Source organism: Arachis stenosperma, chromosome 7 (assembly GCF_014773155.1).
Source record: "Arachis stenosperma cultivar V10309 chromosome 7, arast.V10309.gnm1.PFL2, whole genome shotgun sequence".
In the NCBI taxonomy this organism is placed as follows: Eukaryota; Viridiplantae; Streptophyta; class Magnoliopsida; order Fabales; family Fabaceae; genus Arachis; species Arachis stenosperma.
In genome coordinates this window covers 23,805,896-23,819,638 of record NC_080383.1, presented here as the reverse complement: position 1 = coordinate 23,819,638, position 13,743 = coordinate 23,805,896, and positions in this window count along the sequence as shown.

The following is a 13,743-nucleotide window of genomic DNA, read 5'->3' as shown; positions in this document are numbered from 1 at the left end:
TTCCGGAGCTACAGAACTCCAATTGGCGCGCTCTCAACGGCGTTGGAAAGTAGACATCCAGGGCTTTCCAGCAATATATAATAGTCCATACTTTATTCGGAAATTGACGACGTAACTTGGCGTTGAACGCCAAGTTCATGCTGCTGTCTGGAGTTAAACGCCAGAAAAACGTCATGATCCGGAGTTGAACGCCCAAAACACGTCATAACTCGGAGTTCAACTCCAAGAGAAGCCTCAGCTCGTGGATTGAACAAGCTCAGCCCAAACATACACCAAGTGGGCCCCGGAAGTGGATTTATGCATCAATTACTTACTCATGTAAACCCTAGGAGCTAGTTTATTATAAATAGAACATTTAACTAATGTATTTGACATCTTTTGACCACTTTAAACTCTTTATTCATTCGGTCACTTGATCATGGAGAGGGCTGGCCATTCGGCCATGCCTGAACCTTCTTTTGCTTATGTATTTTCAACGGTGGAGTTTCTGCACACCATAGATTAAGGGTGTGGAGCTCTGCTGTACCTCAAAGATTAATGAAGTTCTATTTTCTTTTATTCAATGCTCTATCTTATTCTTATTCCAAGATATTCATTCGTACTCAAGAACATGATGAATGATGATGAGTTAGATAACCCTCATTATTATTCTCACTGATGAACGCGCGTGATTGACAACCACTTCCGTTCTACATGCAACAAAGCTTGAATGTGTATCTCTTAGATTCTCCAACAGAATCTTCGTGGTATAAGCTAGATAGATGGCGGCATTCATCTGGATCCGGAAAGTCCAACCTTGTCTGTGGTGTTCCGAGTAGGATCCTGGGAATCCGGAAAGTCTCACCTTGTCTGTGGTATTCCGAGTAGGATTCCGTTCATGAATGACTGTGACGTGCTTCAAACTTTAACCTGCTGGGCGTTAGTGACAAACGCAAAAGAGGGATTCTATTCCAGTAGGAGCGGGAACCAACCGGTGATTGGCCGTACTGTGACAGAGTGCGTGCATTAGCTTTCACTGCGAGGATGGGATGTAGCTATCAACCATGGGTGATGCCTCCAGACTGGTTAGCTGTGCGAGTGACAGCCGTACAAGTTATTTCCCGAGAGGAATGAAAGTAGCCACAGCTGATAGTGAACCCCTATACAAAGCTTGCCATGGAAAGGAGTAAACTCAGGATTGAATTGAAGCAATAGGAGAGCAGGCGTCCGAGAGCTCTACAGCATCTTCATTCCGCTTATCTGAAATTCCTACCAATGAATCTACATAAGTATTTCTATCCCTTTTATTATTCCTTTTTATTTAATGATAATCACAATTACTCTTTATTCTCCCTAACTGAGATCTGCAAGGTGACCATAGCTTGCTTCATACCAACAATCTCTGTGGATTCGACCCTTACTCACGTAAGGTTATTACTTGGACGACCCAGTACACTTGCTGGTTAGTTGAACGGAGTTGTGACTTCAAATAAGGACAATTATTGAATAAATCCAATTACAATGAATCAGATCAAAGAACAGTGATCACAATTTCGTCCACCAAGTTTTTGGCGCCGTTGCCGGGGATTGTTTGAGTATGGACAACTGACGGTTCATCTTGTTGCTCAGATTAGGTAATTTTTATTTTATTAAAAAAAAATTCGAAAATCTTTTCAAAATCTTCTCCCTATTTTCGAAAATTATTCCAAAAATTTTTTTTATGCATTCTAGAGTTTCATAAAGCATGTTGAAGCCTGGCTGGCTGTAAAAGCCATGTCTAAATTCTTTTGGACCGAGGTTTCACTCATCCTTATAGAAGAGCTTCTTTGTCTTTCTCAGCAAATTGGCTACTGTATAGGATGTTTCAGTTAAAGCTTGACTGGCCATTGGCCATGTCTAGTGTTTTGGACTGGAGCTTTCACAAAAAGCTTGGCTGGCTATTAAGCCATGTCTAATTCCTGGACCGAAGCTTTGGACTAACATTGCATGATTCCTGGAATTCATATTAAAAATTTTGAATTTCTTATTTTATTTTCTCTATAATTTTTTCGAAAAATCAAATAAAATACAAAAAAAAAAATTAGAAAAATCATAAAAATCAAAAATATTTTGTGTTTCTTGTTTGAGTCTTTTGTCAAGTCATAAGTTTGGTGTCAATTGCATGTTCATCTTTTTCTTGCATAAAATTTTCGAAAAATTCATGCATTCATAGCATTCATCATGATCTTCAAGTTGTTCTTGATGAACTTTCTTGTTTGATCTTCATATTTTCTTGTTTTGTGTTGTATGGTGTTTTTCATATGCATTCTTGCATTCATAGAGTCTAAACATGAAAAATTTCTAAGTTTGGTGTCTTGCATGTTTTCTTTACATTGAAAATTTTTCAAAAATATGTTCTTGATGTTCATCATGATCTTCAAAGTGTTCTTGGTGTTCATCTTGACATTCATAGTGTTCTTGCATGCAACATGTGTTTTGATCCAAAATTTTCATGCATTGAGTATTTTTAGTGTTTTTCTCTCTCATCAAAAAAAAAAATTCAAAAATAAAAAAATATCTTATCTTTTTAAAACTTATCTTTTTAAAATCTTTTTCAAAAATCATATCTTTTCTATTTTTTTCATCATTTTCGAAAATTTCAAAAATCTTTTTCAAAATATTTTCAAAATCTTTTTCTTATCTTTACATTATATTTTCGAAAATTGCATAAAAAAATTAATGTTTTAATTCAAAAATTTCAAGTTTGTTACTTTCTTGTTAAGAAAGATTCAAATTTTGAGTTTTAGAATCATATCTTGTGATTTCTTGTGAGTCAAGTCATTAATTGTGATTTTAAAATTCAAATCTTTTTCAAAACTAATTTCAATCTTATCTTTTCAAAACCATATCTTTTTAAATCATATCTTTTATATCATATTTTTTTCAAAATTTTATCTTTTTCAAAAAAAAAAAAGATTTGATCTTAAAATATCTTTTCTAACTTCTTATCCTCTTATCTTTTCAAATTTGATTTTAACATCTTTTTCAACTAACTAATTAATTTTTTTGTTTGTTTCTTATCTTTTTCAAAACCACCTAACTACTTTTCCCTCTCTAATTTTCGAAAATACCTCCCTCTTTTTCAAAAATTCTTTTTAATTAATTAATTATTTTAAATTTTAATTTTAAATTATATCTTATCTTTAATTTTCGAAAATCACTAACCCATTTTTCAAAATTATTTTCGAATTTCTCTCCACCTCATCTCTTTCTATTTCTTTTATTTTCTTCACCCCTCTTCATCTCCAATCACTGTTTCTATCCTCACCATTGTGATTGGATTCTCCACTTTTATTCCTTTCTTCTTCTACTAACAATAAGGAACCTCTTTACTGTGACATAGAGGATTCCTCTTTCTTTTCTTGTTCTCTTCTTCCCTATATGAGCAGGAGCAAGAACAAGAACATTCTTATTGGAACAGATCCTAAACCTGAAAGGACTCTGAAGAGGAAGTCAAGAGAAACTAAAAATCAACAATTCAGAGAAACCTCAAAAAAAAAAAAAAAAAAGAGAGAAAAGGAAAGACAAAAAGCTTCCACCTCCAAGTCATGGGAGATGGAAAGACTAATATAAGCCATCATAGCTCAGTGGTAGAACATGTGGCTGCAAATCAAGAGATTCCTGAGATACCTCAGGGAATAAGTTGTCCTCCACACAAATATTGGAAACAACTAAGGGGAGGAACACCAAAATTACTAGGAATCATTCAAAAGAAGCAAGGAAGAGACATAGAGGAGCTCAAAAAAGCACCATTGGATCTTCAAGAAGGCGCCACCCTCACTCAGGTGGACTCATTCCTTGTTCTAAATTTTTTTTTTCCTATTTTTCGTTTTTTTTATATATGTTTATCTATTACATGATCATTAGTATGTAGTAACTATGCCTTAAAGATTATGAATAATTCCATGAATCCTTCACCTCTCTTAAAAGAAAAATGTTTTAATTCAAAAGAACAAGAAGTACATAAATTTCGAAAATAGCTCTTGAATTTAGTTTAATTATATTGATGTGGTGACAATACTTTTTGTTTTCTGAATGAATGCTTGAACAGTGCATATGTCTTTTGATCTTGTTGTTTATGAATGTTAAAATTGTTGGCTCTTGAAAGAATGATGAACAAAGAGAAATGTTATTGAGGATCTGAAAAATCATGAAATTGATTCTTGAAGCAAGAAAAAGCAGTGAATAGCAAAAGCTTGCGAAAAAAAAAAAAAGAAAAAAAATGGCGAAAAAAAAATTAGAAAAAAAAAAGAAGAAGGAGCAGTAGAAAAAGCCAATAAGCCCTTAAAACTAAAAGGCAAGGGTAAAAAGGATCCAAGGCTTTGAGCATCAATGGATAGGAGGGCCCATGGAAATAAAATCCAGGCCTAAGCGGCTAAATCAAGCTGTCCCTAACCATGTGCTTGTGTCATGAAGGTCCAAGTGAAAAGCTTGAGACTGAGTGGTTAAAGTCGTGATCCAAAGCAAAAGAGTGTGCTTAAGAGCTCTGGACACCACTAACTGGGGACTCTAGCAAAGCTGAGTCACAATCTGAAAAGGTTCACCCAGTTATGTGTCTGTGGCATTTATGTATCCGGTGGTAATACTGGAAAACAAAGTGCTTAGGGCCACGGCCAGAACTCAAAAGTAGCTATGTTCAAGAATCAACATGCTTAACTAAGAAAGTCAATAACACTATCCAAAATTCTAAGTTCCTAGAGAAGCCAATCATTCTAAACTTCAAAGGAAAAAGTGAGATGCCAAAACTGTTCAGAAGCAAAAAGCTACAAGTCCCGCTCATCTAATTATAATTAATATTCATTGATATTTCTGAATTTATAGTATATTCTCTTCTTTTTATCCTGTTTGATTTTCAGTTGCTTGGGGACAAGCAACAATTTAAGTTTGGTGTTGTGATGAGCGGATAATTTATACGCTTTTTGGCATTGTTTTTAGGTAGTTTTTAGTAAAGTTCAAGCTACTTTTAGGGATGTTTTCATTAGTTTTTATGTTAAATTCACATTTCTGGACTTTACTATGAGTTTGTGTAATTTTCTGTGATTTCAGGTAAATTCTGGCTGAAATTGAGGGATTTGAGCAAAACTCTGAAAGAGGCTGACAAAAGGACTGCTGATGCTGTTGGAATCTGACCTCCCTGCACTCAAAATGGATTTTCCGGAGCTACAGAACTCCAATTGGCGCGCTCTCAACGGCGTTGGAAAGTAGACATCCAGGGCTTTCCAGCAATATATAATAATCCATACTTTATTCGGAAATTGACGACGTAACTTGGCGTTGAACGCCAAGTTCATGCTGCTGTCTGGAGTTAAACGCCAGAAAAACGTCATGATCCGGAGTTGAACGCCCAAAACACGTCATAACTCGGAGTTCAACTCCAAGAGAAGCCTCAGCTCGTGGATTGAACAAGCTCAGCCCAAACATACACCAAGTGGGCCCCGGAAGTGGATTTATGCATCAATTACTTACTCATGTAAACCCTAGGAGCTAGTTTATTATAAATAGAACATTTAACTAATGTATTTGACATCTTTTGACCACTTTAAACTCTTTATTCATTCGGTCACTTGATCATGGAGAGGGCTGGCCATTCGGCCATGCCTGAACCTTCTTTTGCTTATGTATTTTCAACGGTGGAGTTTCTGCACACCATAGATTAAGGGTGTGGAGCTCTGCTGTACCTCAAAGATTAATGAAGTTCTATTTTCTTTTATTCAATGCTCTATCTTATTCTTATTCCAAGATATTCATTCGTACTCAAGAACATGATGAATGATGATGAGTTAGATAACCCTCATTATTATTCTCACTGATGAACGCGCGTGATTGACAACCACTTCCGTTCTACATGCAACAAAGCTTGAATGTGTATCTCTTAGATTCTCCAACAGAATCTTCGTGGTATAAGCTAGATAGATGGCGGCATTCATCTGGATCCGGAAAGTCCAACCTTGTCTGTGGTGTTCCGAGTAGGATCCTGGGAATCCGGAAAGTCTCACCTTGTCTGTGGTATTCCGAGTAGGATTCCGTTCATGAATGACTGTGACGTGCTTCAAACTTTAACCTGCTGGGCATTAGTGACAAACGCAAAAGAGGGATTCTATTCCAGTAGGAGCGGGAACCAACCGGTGATTGGCCGTACTATGACAGAGTGCGTGCATTAGCTTTCACTGCGAGGATGGGATGTAGCTATCAACCATGGGTGATGCCTCCAGACTGGTTAGCTGTGCGAGTGACAGCCGTACAGGTTATTTCCCCGAGAGGAATGAAAGTAGCCACAGCTGATAGTGAACCCCTATACAAAGCTTGCCATGGAAAGGAGTAAACTCAGGATTGAATTGAAGCAATAGGAGAGCAGGCGTCCGAGAGCTCTACAGCATCTTCATTCCGCTTATCTGAAATTCCTACCAATGAATCTACATAAGTATTTCTATCCCTTTTATTATTCCTTTTTATTTAATGATAATCACAATTACTCTTTATTCTCCCTAACTGAGATCTGCAAGGTGACCATAGCTTGCTTCATACCAACAATCTCTGTGGATTCGACCCTTACTCACGTAAGGTTATTACTTGGACGACCCAGTACACTTGCTGGTTAGTTGAACGGAGTTGTGACTTCAAATAAGGACAATTATTGAATAAATCCAATTACAATGAATCAGATCAAAGAACAGTGATCACAATTTCGTCCACCAAATTTCCCGTGCCATCGTTCAACCTTGGCTTTACTGATTCGAGTCAAGAAGAGACACTGACTCAGGAGGGGCGACCAGCGCCTAAAAAGGGATAGAGTCAAGAGAGCTCAATACTAGTTGAAGATTTAGAGGAGCTGGTGGAGCAAGTTGCAAACACCAGGATTGCGGCGGCCTTGAATTTTGCAAAGGATAGAAGTCCCTCGCTCCAAAAGGTGCAGCCTGCCGAGCACTTTTTTGAAAAGTTTGAAACTCCTGCGAGGAGGAGCGAAGTTTCGGGCGACCTCAAAGAAAAGTGCTTCCTTTGGGCCACAAATATAAAGACCTATTTTGTTTTTAATGTAAGAACTCGCCGTCATGCTTCCCCAAAGTCATAATTCTGCAAAATTTGTATAACACCGAAAGAAGTGGGAGACAATGCATCCTCAATGCTCAACAGCCGATGGAGATAACAAAAATTCACTTTGCGTCTTTAAAAGCTGTTACACATATTAAAGTTAAGGTAATCTTAAAATAAGATTAATGATTTTATTATGAGTTATGACTGCAATGTTGATGTAATTAATTTGAGTTTTTTGTTTTTCTAGATTGTGACTATAATGTGTCTAATTCTCAACAAAAAAAGAATTAAAAGATTTGAAGAAAAGTTTACTATCTCTCCCTGATATTGTGGTAAGGTGTATTAAGCTCAAATTTCAGTGTATTTATGTAATATATTGTGTGTAGTAACTAAAACATTGTTCCGTCTGGCTAAACTTCAGATATTTGCCCCGATTTGCTATGGAGAACATTGGTGGATATGGATGGCGGATATTAAAAAGAGAAAATTTCCTGTCATTGACCTGTATCACAAGAAGTGTCCCTCAGAATCAAGAATGAAACTTAATAGATATGTTGTAAGTTGAATCTGTTTTCTCTATAAATTTCTTGGTTTCTGTGTGTTGTTAGCAATATAAGAATTGGGTGTAGTGCTGTTTAAAATAAGGTGTATTATTGGACCATTTGGGTGTAATGAGTTTTAAAATATAGTCTTTTTTATATTTTGCATCTTTTGCTTTTTAGGGAGACTGATTTCTAGAATGAGGGGTATTTGTCGGAGGGCAACCTCTCAGTAAAATGGATGATCAAATTGAACTATCATATGTCAACATTGCGGGACAAAAGACGAGGTATAAATCTTTTTCTCTAGGAAATTTTGTGTTTTCTCTTACTGTCCTATTTTATTTTACCAATTTATTTTTGTTTATAGCTTCGATTGTGAGGTTTATGTAATGAAATGGCTTGGGATAATCGAACTGGAAAACATTAAAATGAAAATATGACAGCGAAAATTGGACACGGGTAATTATGTCTAAAAATAGATAACTCTATATTACTTTACTAAATTAACGAAGTTTAGTAAAAGAAGTTTCTTTTAACTGTAGGCGAAGGTGGACCATTTCAGAGTTGAATACGCTTCGTTGATTCTATTTGATGAGATGAATCAACTAAGAGATAGAGCCATTAAGAAAAGCGAAGCAATCAGATTATCCAAGCTATCTACAACATTGTTGAGTCCATATTGTCAATTACATTCAGAAGATATTGACAGTGATTAGTTTTACTATGTTTAAATGTTGTATAGTTTGTGATTAGTTTGAACATATACTTTTTGTATAGTTTATGAATATTTAATCCAATTTTATTATAAATTTTGTTTGTATAAATAAATTTCTATGAAGGTGTTTGTGCTGTATTCAAAAGTTATTAATTGCAGGTTCAAAAAAATCAAGTAAAAACAAGATCAAATATACTAATATGCCAAATTCCTTTTATAATACACCGAAAATTATCCGGAATACACCTGAATTGCGTGCTTACATATTTCTCTTTAAAATCTAATCAGGAGTTATGAAAATTTAGAAATTTGAATTACTACCCTCCTTAGGTATTGAATTGTATATATATTGTAAATTTAAAACAAACAAATCCCTCTAGATAGTTCAAGACACTAATTTCCAATACAAACAGTAGCATCTCAAAATATATATAAAAAAATGTCAAAAAATAATAACATATTAAATCTAGGATACACTATAGAATACAACTATAGAATCATCATAAAAAATAACGAAAATCAGATTTAGAACTCATAATTAAAGAGGAACTAAAACAATTCAACTAAAACAACAATACAATTCACCCTTGTTCAATTGAAAAAGTCAAAGCATGTTGATATACCAAAAAGTTCTCCGAATACATCCAAATATTTCTAATTTACATTGAAAAGTATGATATAAAATGTAACAGATTCATCAGAACAACTACATTACATTCAATTTAAATAATCAACAATGAACAGCAATTTTCACAAGCAAGGTTCACAACATTATTCACTTAGATAATCATAAACTACTAACGAAAATATTACTAGAATTGAACCACACCTCAGGCACTTCATTGGATTCAAAACAATAATCCACTTTGCTTTGGTTTAGCTGATAATCTGAATTTGAATCATTCATTATCTTCAAAACGACTTCAGAGCTTGATTTCAAAAACGAACGTAGAGAACAAAGAAAATCGAAAAAAATGAAGAAAAATAACACAAGGAGAAACACACGAAAATAAGGAAAGCGAACACAGAGAGAACGCACGAAAATGAAGGAAGAAAAACGCAGACAAAATTTGAAAAAGGAAAATGAAATCTTTTCGAAAAAGGAAGTTATCTATTCGCGCGTTGATTGAAAAATCTGTTAATTTAAGAAGCACGTGAAATACACGTGTTTAGGCCGTGAGGATGAATTAGGGTAAAATGATTTGTATGGACTTTTATGGTAAAATGACTTGTATGTGGAGAATAATTGATATATTTAATTGGTATTAGTTATATCTCAAATATTTTATTTTAGTTCCCGTTTTACACTTAATAAGAGAAGGGATTGATTTTTTTTTAATGACAAAGTAAAAAATTTCAAAATGTCCCTCATGTGAAAAGTCCAAAAACACCCTAAAAGAAGTTAGAATTATCGCACAAATAATGATTCATCATTGTCACCACCATCACTACTACCATTACGGTCACCTTTATCGTCAATTCAACATCAATAAAGTTCAAAAAATAGAGAAAGAACCAAATTATTCATCATCATCGTGTGGCACCACAGTCAAAAGCGGTGATAGTTGCAAAGAAAACATTGTTGCAGATCTAAAGAGAGTTAAAAGGAAAAGATGATAATGGAAAGCTCATAATATTGTGGTAGATCTAAGGAGTTTTCCGTCAATTTGTAAACTTTGTTTCTTCAAAATTTTAATTCATAGACACATTTTTATGAAATTAAACAAGACCGTAAAAAGAACAAATATTTATCTTTTGTGAGGTAGATTTTAAGTTGGCAATTAATTTTGCTAATAAATAATATCTATAATTTTTCTTATTTAGCTTTTCAAAAGCTTTCATAAATATTTTTATAATAGAAGACAATAAGAAAAAAAAATGAGAGTTGAAAACAAATAATAAGATTTTAAATAAGAAATGTATTCGTTGAATTTTTTTGATTGTTTGATTACATGCATTTACATATAGACTATAGAATGTACAGTTGATGAAATCTATTGAAAATTTTCTCAAATCTAGAAGATTTCTTATTCTAATAAAAAATGGTGACTCAACAATTTTAGAAGATCAAAATGAAAAAGAGAAGAAATGGATAAAATTATTATCTGTCTTATAATTAGGTGTCATTATCATGATTGAAATGTAATTTGTATTGTGTATTGTTCTATTTTATGTTTGGCCAATTATGTTAAATGGTCTGATATATCTCATAAGTTGGACGATAGTATATATATCTAGTATCTCTATTTTAAAAAGATTGATTGCCAAAAGTTAGTGACTTAGTAAAAATATTCGCCAATTGTCTAAGAAGAAGTTTTTAGCATTTCTATTTGAGCTTTTTGTCATACCATATGACAATCCACCTTAAAATGATAAGCATGTTAGTAACAATCCAACTTACAGTATGACATGTACATATCAAAACATCAAATGTTATCAAACTTGTAATTGGGTTAACGGAACTCAATTTTTATGAAGAATCTTCTTTAAAGAAAATTTCTCAAACAAGAAGAAATGTGAGATCAGGCAAACTAAGAAAATAAACAGATACATACAGAAACATGATTATATATATATATATATATATATATATATATATATATATATACACACACACACACACACACAAAACACCCAAAAGATAAAAAGTTAGTTACTCCCTCACAGTTATGTACATATATACAACTCAAAACATCTCTGGGGTCTAATCCATATAGGAATTCCCTAATCTGACACCTAGACTAACCTAGTCTTATAACCTGATCTCTCGAAAAATAAAAGTGAGAGTCTAAGATAAAAGAAACACTAAACCGGAAAGCTGCCTAAAAGAAGGTGCTGATGTCGCTACCTAGTTGTCAGAAGTCAAGTCCACGATCTCTATATCCATCTCAAGATCCTCATCGTCCTTAGAAGTCAGATCCATAATCTTTATATCCTCGGTGTCCTCATCGTCAGAAATAACGATGACCTCGGGTGTACTGTAAGGGCTACCATCACTGCTACCTCCTACTGAAGTTGTATCATTAAGAGAAATCTGCTTAACAGCTGAAGGCTGACCAGACGTAACGACTAAAGTCCCGATATGAAGACATCGAAGCCAAACCCAAAGAAAATTTGCATGTGGATCCCAAGGAACCTTCTTATGCAAGAGCCACTCATACTCGTGCCTGGTTGAGTAAGCCCAATTACTAGAGTGGCTTCAAAACCATCCAATACCCATATCATCAAGGCTTGAAGGATGAAATTTACCAACCGAACTTTAAACTCTTTGTCAATAGGAGTAAACAAGACATTCCAGTCCCAATTATCTTGATTCCAAACGTCCTTCATCGTCAGTGTTGTGTCAGTGATATGGACAAAGGAGACAAAATTGGCTAAAACCCCATTTGGATGCCATAGGCCAAACCAAAAGGATTGAGAGAGATGACCAATGTTCCAGCAAAAATCATCCTGCAACTTGTCCCTGACTTTCATGATATCATGCCAAACCGGCGAGGCATTGCTATTATCCCTTCCCTCCAAACTTATATCATCGGACACATATTTAGCCTCAAAACACAAACCCGAAGCTTGTGGATCGGAGACTGTGCATGAATTGCCACAAAAGCTTACCAATTAAGGAAAGATTCACACAATGCATGTCTCTTACCCCCAAACTACCATGCTTGCCGGGAGTAATCATTGTGTTCCATTTGACAAGGTTAAAACATCGATCATCAACTCTACCTTTCCAATAGAAAGTTCTCATGATAACATCAAGCTTCTTACAAAGGGAAGAAGGGTAAAGAGCAACTTGCATTTGATAAAGAGGTAACGTAGAAGCAACTGGTTTAATAAAACATAGTGTACCTACTCTATTGAGGAGCCTCTTTTTCCAATTTGCCAATCTTGATTTAATCTGGGAAAACGTATTAAAAAAGGATGCTCTAGAAGTTCTTGGATGCCCAATATTTACTCCCAGGTATTTGCCCAAATCATTCGCTAGACGAATCTAAGACACCCCTGTCAGGATAGCTCTCCGACCATTAGAAACATTCCTAGAGCATAAAGCCTTTGATTTTTTAAGATTGACTTTTAATCCCGATGCTTTGCAAAAAAGCTCCATGGTTCTCATAATATTCTAAACTTGAGACTTACAGCACTGCAGAAGAGAAGATCATCAACGAACATGAGATGCGACAACCACAGACCTCCCTAAGAGATAGCTACCGCTTTCCAACTACCAGAACTCACTTGGGACTCAATAAAAGTAGCTAAACACTCCACACATATAATAAAGAGATAAGGCGACATAGGATCACCTTGTCTAAGCCCCTTCCGAGAAGGAAAACCATCTAACTTGGCACGATTCCACATGATAGATAGAATAGACGACTGAACACAATTCATGATCAGATTGATGCACACTTGGGGAAGGCAAAAAAAAAAACAGCGAGAGAATTGGCTAGGAAAGTCCAATCAACCCTGTCATATGCCTTTTCCAAGTCAATCTTGAAAGCAATGACACCTTTTTTTGACTTCATCTTCTTGAGAAAAGCAATATCTGGAGCCACAATAATATTATCCGGAGTTCCTCTTCATTGAATAAAACCTCCTTGGGTCGGACCAATAATCTCATCTAATTATTAATAACTTATTATATATATAACTTTCGTCAAATAATTTATATTTATTTGATTTATTTTATTTTTAATTTTATATTTATTTATTTTTAAATTAATTATATTTTTATTTAATTATAAATTTTATTAAGTATTTATAAATAAAAAGTAAAAAATATTTTGTTAATAACAAATTATTTTTAAATAATTATATGATATTTATTAATATTATTTTCTAATAAATATTTTTTTTCAAAGACAGTAGGTTATTTTATTTCAAATGAAAAAAATATTTTGTCCAAATTCAGGACTACACAAAAGAAATTGGAGTTCTCCCATCATTCGCTTAAATATTAGCGAGGCATAGTAAAAAGAATGAAACTAAGAATAAAGCAATGTTGGAATTAAGTTGGGACTTCAGTGGGTAAGTTTACAAGTTCCTGATTTTGTTTGGTAGCAATTGCCAGAAGTTCTTCAAGATTTATAGATTGGCGTTTGAATACCCTCCTACACCTTTATTTCCATATATGCCAGGCAATAATCAAAGCAAAACAGGCTGAATTCTTACTCACAGATCGGTAACTCAGGACAACAATTTGGAGTCTCTACCAATCGAAAAAGGAGATGCAGTTCAGATTTGGGGTGAGGTGTGCTATTGGACTATTGCTCCAAGTTTCTGAAGTATCTGGATAGTTGAAGATGCAATGTAACAAGAATTTTGGTTCAGCATTACAAATGGGACAAGTTGATGAAGTACTTGGAAATCGCTGATTTTTGAGCTACATGACGGGGAGTTTTCCATGGAGGGACTTCCACCCGATACCTGAATCTTGTG